General features: G+C 33.3%; 1 protein-coding gene across 1 annotated transcript in view; it reads left to right on the forward strand.

The window, feature by feature from the left end:
- Positions 1-8,631, forward strand: part of up (Troponin T, skeletal muscle) — a 324,715-nt gene that overhangs the window by 271,532 nt on the left and 44,552 nt on the right. The gene's annotated exons all lie outside the window — the stretch shown is intronic.

Raw genomic sequence — 8,631 nt, forward strand, 5'->3', positions numbered from 1 at the left:
CACTGTAAGCGTGGTCTGGCAACTCCGCTGGCAGCGAGTTTTAAAGCGCCATCTAGTGATTTTTTTGCTCTTGGCGCTCTTTTTGAATATTTTGTTTATATTTTGTTTTATATTGGAAGACTGGCTTTTTAAAGATTATAAACAAGACGACTTCTTTGCCACTTACAAGATGGTGTATAATATTCAATGAAAGTGAAATTGTTCACAATCGAAATGTGAAACAAATGAGATACATTTTTTAGTATGCTGAAAACTTAAAATTCCTTAAAAGCCCTTTCCCAATCCAAAGTAGACCGACACTTCTTATGTACGAAAAATCATTTATTGAGTAAATTTCTTTTCGATTTGTTTTTCACATGTTCACAAAATTGTATTCGGTTTTAGTTGTATAGCTTGTTTTCTAATATTTTCCTTGGCCTTGGGATACAATTAAGCTGTATGTCTTTTTTTTGCTTTTTTTTTTTTGCTGAATGTGGGTCTTGTATACGGTAATTTCGTATTGAGCGCTAGCAATTAACATTTAGTTACACCGAAATGGGGAAAACATCTTACGCAGATTAGTATGTTATGTATACACCTATGTATATATAGTTTTTGGATCAGCACCCTGGGGACTGGCCAGAATACTAGGAGTTGTGGGGGTGGGGGGGTGCTGATGGGTGGGGGTGGCGATCAAAATGAGAACGATTTTTGATTCTTGTGGGGTTGGGCTTTGGTTAAGGGTAAACAAATGCAAAGTACTCGCTAGTAAATACTGGGCCTCTAAACTATGACGACAAATTTTCGACATCGAGTGCCTTTACTTGGTTATCTAGCTTACTTTTTTCGGGGTACATATTCCATGGCAGATACAAAACATACACAGAGTGGGTATTTGATATATGTATAGTGTGGTTATCGTGTACCGATTGTGATAGCTTTTTGCTTGCGGTTAAAAGACAGTTAATACAATTTAATGGGAATATAGCTCCGCTCCTCCTATTTTTGTGATTTATTCGCTTTTTTTTGTTTTCATTTCATTTATTTGTATAGGAAACAACAAAAATGGACGCAAAATTATTGTTATAGTAGTATTCAAGTTTACCCATCTTGCTTTTACGTTTTTAGTTAACTATATAGGAATATGCAAAACGTACACTTAATATATTTTTTTTGGTTTTGTTTTTCGATTTTGTTTCTATGTTTTCCTTATCGATCTGATACTATATAAATGCAGCTCTAAAACTTGTATTCTTTGACATTGTTTTGTTTCACTTTCCATCTGGCGGCATCCTGCATTGCACTTATGCATTGTTTGTATATTTCTTACGCTTTTCAAATACATTTAATAACATTTCTATAGAAATATTCAAAGCTGAGGTAGTTTATTCATCCATTTATTCTTTATTTTAGTTTACGTTAGGTTATGTTAGATGTTAGTTTAGTGTACTCCATATATATGAACGGTGTAGTTAGTTAGGTATACATCTATGTACTCACACGCAATTTGAATGTATCGTATCTGGCGGCTTTAACCTTTCTCAAATTCACATTAAATTCATAATTTAGACGACTGTTTGGATAGGGGGTTACGGGTTTATATGCATGTGTGTGGTACAGTACAGGGACAACATCGAAAGCCTCACGAAACGATTCGGGACATCGGGATCTGGGAATCGGAGCCGAAACCAAACCAATTCGATTTCAAATCAAAAAGTAAAACCAACGTAGGATAATGAACAAAAACTGAAAATCATAAGTGCTGAACTACAACGAAAATAAAAACAAAGGAACGAATATTTGTTTGTTTTTTTTTGGTTTTTTTAATAATATTTTACTCTTTTTTTGTTATATTTATAATATTTATAGATATTTTAGCTCTGTAATGTAGATACAATGTACAATGTAGATACATCCTGGGTCGTCACATCATCCTCATGTAGATTATGTGTAGATTAAATGAACTTAAATCGTAAAATGTAGACGACGCAAAAAAAAAGCTCTAAACTAATTTAGATAAAGATAAAGGTAATTTTAAAAATAATTAATGTAAAAATAGTGGTATTTTTTTGTAAATTTTCATCTTTAATTTTATGTTTTTTTTGTTTAAGATTTAGTTTATTATATGTGTAAAGTGGTTTCTATATAGTTTGCTCGCCGTTCAAAAATTTAAAAAATGATATGGGCAGGATGGGGGGATTTTGGTGATGGGGTGGGGGGACTTATGGACTCATGGGGGTGTCCAGCGGATGGTTTTAATTATAAACTACTATCACACAGGCAAACCAGGCGCTGGACGGACGAGAAAAAAGGGGGTTGATTGGATGTGGGGTTTTTTTTGGGAGGGGGCGAATAGGGGGTTATGGAAGTGGAGTGTTTTTGGGGGTGACGAGGGCGGCAAAATGAAATACACAACAACAAAATTATAAAAATATAGTAAATAAGCGGGAATCGTAGGTATTCCCATATGGGTAGGTAGTACGAAATCAAACGGAAATCATTTCAAAAAAATGCCAAATAAAATGCAATAAACTTACTACACAACGCCAAGTTTATCGAATTATAATTTATTTTTAGTATTTATGGTTTTTATAGATTATTGTTTTTTTTTAGTTAGGGTTTGGTTAGGATATAGTTTGATGTTGCATGTGGTGGGTGGTGTATGGGTGTGCTTTTTGCATGTGTGAGTGTGTGTGTATGCATGGGGGTGTTCATGTGTGTGTGTCTTTGCAATAAATATAACGGTAACTAAATATATGTTGTAGCTCAGTCTCCAGTTGATTACCGTATATAATCTATTACAAATCGAAACAATAAAAAAATATATGTATAGTAATATATATATATATGAATAATATTAAATAGGGACTATCAAATATATATGTATATATATTCAAAATGCTTGAAATGTACAAAAACAAACAAACAAACAAAGATCAGTGTTCGGGGCAAAGAGAAATCTTTCGCTTTCGCTTTTGCTTTCATCTCATTGTTTTCGTTTCGTTTCGTTTCGTTTGCTCCTTCCTTTTCCTTTTCCTTTCTATCCTCTCAATTTTTTTCGTTTCGTTCCTATGCGTTGTCTACATCATACATCATTTTGATGAATTTTGATGTTGTGTGGTTGCTATTGTACATTTACATTACGAATAGGGGTTTCCATATCGAATTTTACATAAAGAATTTAGTGTGTGTGTGTTTTCAAAACTTTGGGGTCTTCTTCCCTTCGGTTGTTGGGTGTTTTTTAGTTAATGCTTAATCGATTTTTTTTGGGTTTCATTTTGTTAGATTTTTTTTTTTTGTGTTTTCTTAAGAGTGTTTTGTGTGTGTAAACTTTTTTAGTAAATTTTTTCTTACGGCTGACACAATAGGTTTTTCTTTATCTTCCATTTTTGGATCTTAAATGCTAAAAATATATAGTAAATGTTGAAAGTGTTATTTCATGTTTTCTCTTCTCAAAAATGTTATATTCAGGTTTGGTTTTATTAGATTTAGTTTTCAGTTTATTCAGATTTTTGTTTTTACTCGCTTTCTGCTGCGTTTTGTTGGTTTTTTTTTGTGGTAGATTTAGTTTTTCGAATCGCATGCGATTTCCATGCGTTCCACTGTTCCATTCCATGCGTTCTGCAGTTGATTTCAAATTTTAGTTGCATTGTGTCGTTTTCAGGGTGAGTTTGATTTCGATTCTTTAGAACTTTCTGCCTGTTTCTCTGACTTTAGTTACATTTTAACTTTTTCCGGCTGCTCTGGATTCTGGCTGATTTTGCGTCCAAATTTCTTTTCGAAACTAAAAAAATAATGAACCCCCAATTTGTATCGATTAAATTTGTGCTGTTTTATCTTCACTTGGATTGCTTAATCCTCATATTGGTTTAGTTTACGTTTTTCACTTTCGATTTTCGTTATATTCATTTTCTCAAGTTCACTGTGTGAGTGGCGGCCTGGCTTTTTGGGCTATTTGCTCTGCTTTCTTGCTGCTTTCTTTCTGCTTTCTCTGCGTGGCTAACGGTTCTCTGCCTGTTCTTCTGCTCCTGCTTCTTTCTGCTCTATGTTTGCTGTCTCTGCTCCTGGCTGTTCTGTGGTCAAGCTTGACTTATGGTTAAACTCGCTTTATATCGTTATATCCCTATCGTTAATCCTTATCTTCGCTTTAATAGAATGTCTCATTAATCAACTGTTCCTCTCTCTGTCTGGCTACCTAACTCGGCTGCTGCTGTCGCTCTCTAACTTTTACGCGCCTAACAATTGAAGAAAAAAACAACTCCGTTTCATTTTTTTTTTTTGTATATGCCTAAAGAAAACTCCTTCCGATAGGTAAAAAATCCCCTCTCATAATAGACAAAAAAAATGTTTTACAAAATAATAAAACTTGATTTGTACTCATGTTTGTACCGCTAAAAACGTTTTTCCCTTCCTTTCGTTTAGTTTTCCATTGTAAATATTTATATATATGTACATATATAAAAAAATATTCCTTTTTAAAAAAGTATTCTTCCCTTAATCCGTGTTTCATAACATTTTTTATGCTTGTAAAGAGTTTATCGTTTTTTCATCGACATCGATTACCTCTTTGTCCTTTCATTTCACTGCATTTTTCAAAGAGTACAAACTTGTTTGTTTTCGTTTTATGTTAAATTATATTTATAAATCAAAATTAAATTAAGCCTTCTGAATTCCGGTAGCAAAGCAAATTGTTGTTGTTGATTATACGTGTTCTTAACTGATGTTCCTAGGGTTTTTATTCCTGTCTTTTCCTATTCCCAAAGAAATTGGCTGTCAAAGTACTTTTGTGGGTTGGTGTGTGTTTTTGTAATGTTGGTTCTTGCGCGTGTGTGTGTGTTTGTGTATAAAATGTACATCAAAAGCATTTTTGTTGTTAAATAATAAGATTTTTTTTATAAATTTTAATTTTTTTGTTTTGTTTTAGTAAGTAGTTTTTATAGTTTAAATAGTTGTTAAATTTAAAAACGAGTTTATCACACCTTAAACGTTATCAGTACTTGGCACAACTTACAACACAAAAAAGTACTTTTCTCATTATTCTTTTTCTCTTTTCCCATTTTTTCTCCTCAACGGGACAATTCAATTTAACGTTCTCCAGAGGGAAAAACTGTACAAAATCGGCATGAGTGTTGGAGAAATGTTTGAAAAATAGAAACTGGATTGTGGTAAAATGCAATGTTTAGAAATGGTGGCAACCTTGTAAGTAGGGTTGCACCCCAAAAGCTTTGTACATTTGGTGTCGACTGTACTCTGGGATTTCGAAATGCTACGCCTACACCCATGCCAGGTTCTGTTTTTTTTTCGAGTTTTGCCCTATTTGTTTCGATTTTCCATTGGGTTAAAATTTAACTTGCTCTTGCTAAACTGCCATTCATTTTTCGCTTTTACTGCTGGTATTTTTCCCTCAACTTTCTCTCGTCCTAACCGTTGCCTCACTTTCCTACCTGCTTTAATAACGATATAAAATAGCCTCTAAATACTAAAAAATAATTTCGTTTCTGCTTTTCACACTTCTCACAATCGCTTTCCTCTCTCTCTCTCTCTCTCTTCGTTCTTCAAACTGAGTTCTCTTTCTACATCATTATCATTATCTTTATTCTTATCTTTGTTTTCGTTTTTAACGCGCACGCTAACTCACAAGTTTTCAGTAATTTCTTCGATCTTTGTCCTCATTTATATTATTTTTTTTTTTATCTTTTATCGTGTTAAACCCCCCGTCAAAATAAACCAGAGCTATAGCTAAATTATTAACTCGTCCCTTTCATCGATCTGACTTTTCTTTGATTCAGCATTTGGAATAATAATTTTCATTTCTTTGTTCTTTCCTTATTTTTTGGAATCTTTTAGAAAAATTCCGTTCCTTCTTCTTTATAAATATCGTATTTAAGCATAGATCATCATATCTATATATAGATATATATGTATATGTATTTGTCTTTATATTGACAACTTTGGACATTTTTCCATGGAAAAAAATAAAAGGGGTATAATTAGTAAGAATAATTATACGTTATAAACAAGAGGGAAAATTTATTAGATTTATATACATATATATATAGATATACATATATAGATTCTCAAGTATAACAAAACAAAATGTCACGCATTTTCAACATACACATATATATCGCATATATATATATACATATATAGCGGCTTGATTTCTCGTATATAAAGATCAATGTTAATGCCCCGCAACATTCTTATATACACTTCCCATCCGTCCTAATCGCATCCTGCTCCTATATCTCCTATATCCCTATGTCCTGGGTTGATCTGCTTCAGTTGGTATGGTACATACATATGGTCTGGGTGGGGAGTTCGACCCAAAACTATTTTGCGAAGGGCTTTGGTGGGTGAGTGATTGTTTGATTGGTTGCTGTGGGTTTGATTTAGATTGGGTTCGGTTCGGATTCGGATTCGTTTTTGTTTTCGGCTCGTAGGTACTTTTGAAAAAAGATCCATTCGCCAGCATTTGTCTTTTAGAAGATTTCTCATCGAAATGCTTTCATTTCTTCTGTGATTTGGTGATATGCCTTCTCCAATGTTTGTTTTTTTGATTCCGGTTCTGTTTAGATTCGTTTTGTTTGTTTCATTCATTATTAGTTTCTGTTATTTGTTTGCTTATAATCTACATTTTATTTTTAGGGCTTGCTTTTCATATTTCGTTTTCTCTCATTAGGATGTTCTAGCATTTTTAATCCAATTTTTTCGCTTTGCAAGTTTGTTTTTAGTTGTATTTTTTCTTTTTTTTGTAGAAGATAATGCACTTACATTGAGGTATTTTAATTACTTTTTCAATCTTCTTCAAATTTCATCATCTTTTCTGCTTCTGCTTTCTGTTTTCTTTTGTTTCTTCTTGAAAAAGAACAAAGAAAATGTGATATTTCAAAAAATTGGGCTGTCCTAAAGCTTGTACACGCTTCTTGTTGGCTTTGAGTTTTTGTCCAAAAATTTTGTTCAATATTATATTTTTCATCCAAAATAATGTGCCGCTCAAAAGTTTTTCGTTTTGTTGTTGCTTGTTTGACCGAAATGTTGTAATTTTTTTTCTTTTAGGTTTGCTTTTTGCCGAAATGTTGATTTTTGCCTTGATTTTCATGTGGTGTTTTGAAACTGTCTGCCTCCGAAGCAAGTGTTATACAAACAAAAGGATTGGATCGCTAGGGATTGGGGTTTCGTTTCGTTTTGATTTGATTTGATTTGACTTGGTTGACTGTGTCCGTCTCAACTATTTCGTAACATTAATTCTATGGAATATCAATTAGTTAAATATTTACGTTACAAAAAAAAAATTACAAATTGTATAGTTACTAATTAGATAATAGCTATATCAAAAAACAACACAAAATTGGGCTATTGCATTAGTTGCTTGTTTTGGCTGGTGTACTATAGATTGTAGTTTGATTGTTTGTTGCTCCGATTCAGTTACTTGGATTGCGGCCTCTAGCTATGGTGTTTGGTCATAAAGTTATGGTTTTATGGTTTTATGGTTATGTATATATTGTCTGTTTATCCTTCTGTTTATTTACGCTACGATTACGATCTCTACGAAATGCATCTCTCTGTTTTGATTGCTTTGTGGCTGTGAGTTAGACTTTGATTTGGGTTCAGATTGGCTGGTTTATCTTCGTGTGTGTGTAGTGCAGTGTCCCATCCATGTATAACAGCTTGTCTCTCATACACGCTCAAACGTTATAACGTAACACTTAACGTTAACGATCGATTAAAAAAAATTAACATTTCAGCACCGTTATTTCATTTCTAGTTAGTTTTGTTTTCATTTCAAGGCAAACACATTACAATAGTTTCATTTTTCCTTCTTTTTTTTCTTTAACACTATCTTTCGCTCTGGCATTTGCTGTAGCGTTCCTATCCTCTCTCCATCCTTATGTTTTTTTTATTCCTCCTTTCGGCTGCTTTCGCACTAAGTATAATCAACAATTCTTGTAACTCTTTCCCTCGCGAAAAAAAAATATGACTGGTCTCCGTTTATCCATCCATACAAACAACGTTTTTAGGCATCGAAAAAACTATTTTACAGCTCTGTACAGTACAGTAAACATTGCTCTCGCTGGCGTTTCTTGTTCCATCCACATCCCTTCTTCCTATCAATATAGTCCCAATATACACACTGATCCATCCATCAATCCATCCAGTACAGCTCTCTTAACGATATTGTATACATAGATAGTTGTTTCTTTTTGGTGGTTTGGGTTTTGGATTGAGGTCTGTTATACTACGTATAACGTAAGGGGGGCGCCAACAGTTGCATCAACTGTCGCACACATTGTACACATAACGTTATCGACTGTTATACATTTTTATAAGCCAGAAAAATGAGTGCTTGTTGAGAACTTTCTTCACCTTTGTTGTTGCGGATGTGGTCTCCAAATAGTTAGTATATATTTGTGTTTTCTGACGCTTTTTTGTTGTTTTCCTTGTCTGTATTGTAGTTGTTTTTTTTTAGTTTTGGATATTTCTTGGTTTTAAGTTTTGCTTGTGTACAATTTTCGGTTCTTTTGGAATCAAACAACCGGTTGTCCTTTTTTTTTTTTTTTTGCTTGATTCACAATCTCATTCTCTTTCGCTTTGCTCACTTCTCTCCTTCGATTCTTTCCACTTAAGTATAAGCTTACTAAATCTTTGTTA

This window comes from Drosophila suzukii, chromosome X, assembly GCF_043229965.1.
Source record: "Drosophila suzukii chromosome X, CBGP_Dsuzu_IsoJpt1.0, whole genome shotgun sequence".
NCBI classification, from domain to species: domain Eukaryota; kingdom Metazoa; phylum Arthropoda; class Insecta; order Diptera; family Drosophilidae; genus Drosophila; species Drosophila suzukii.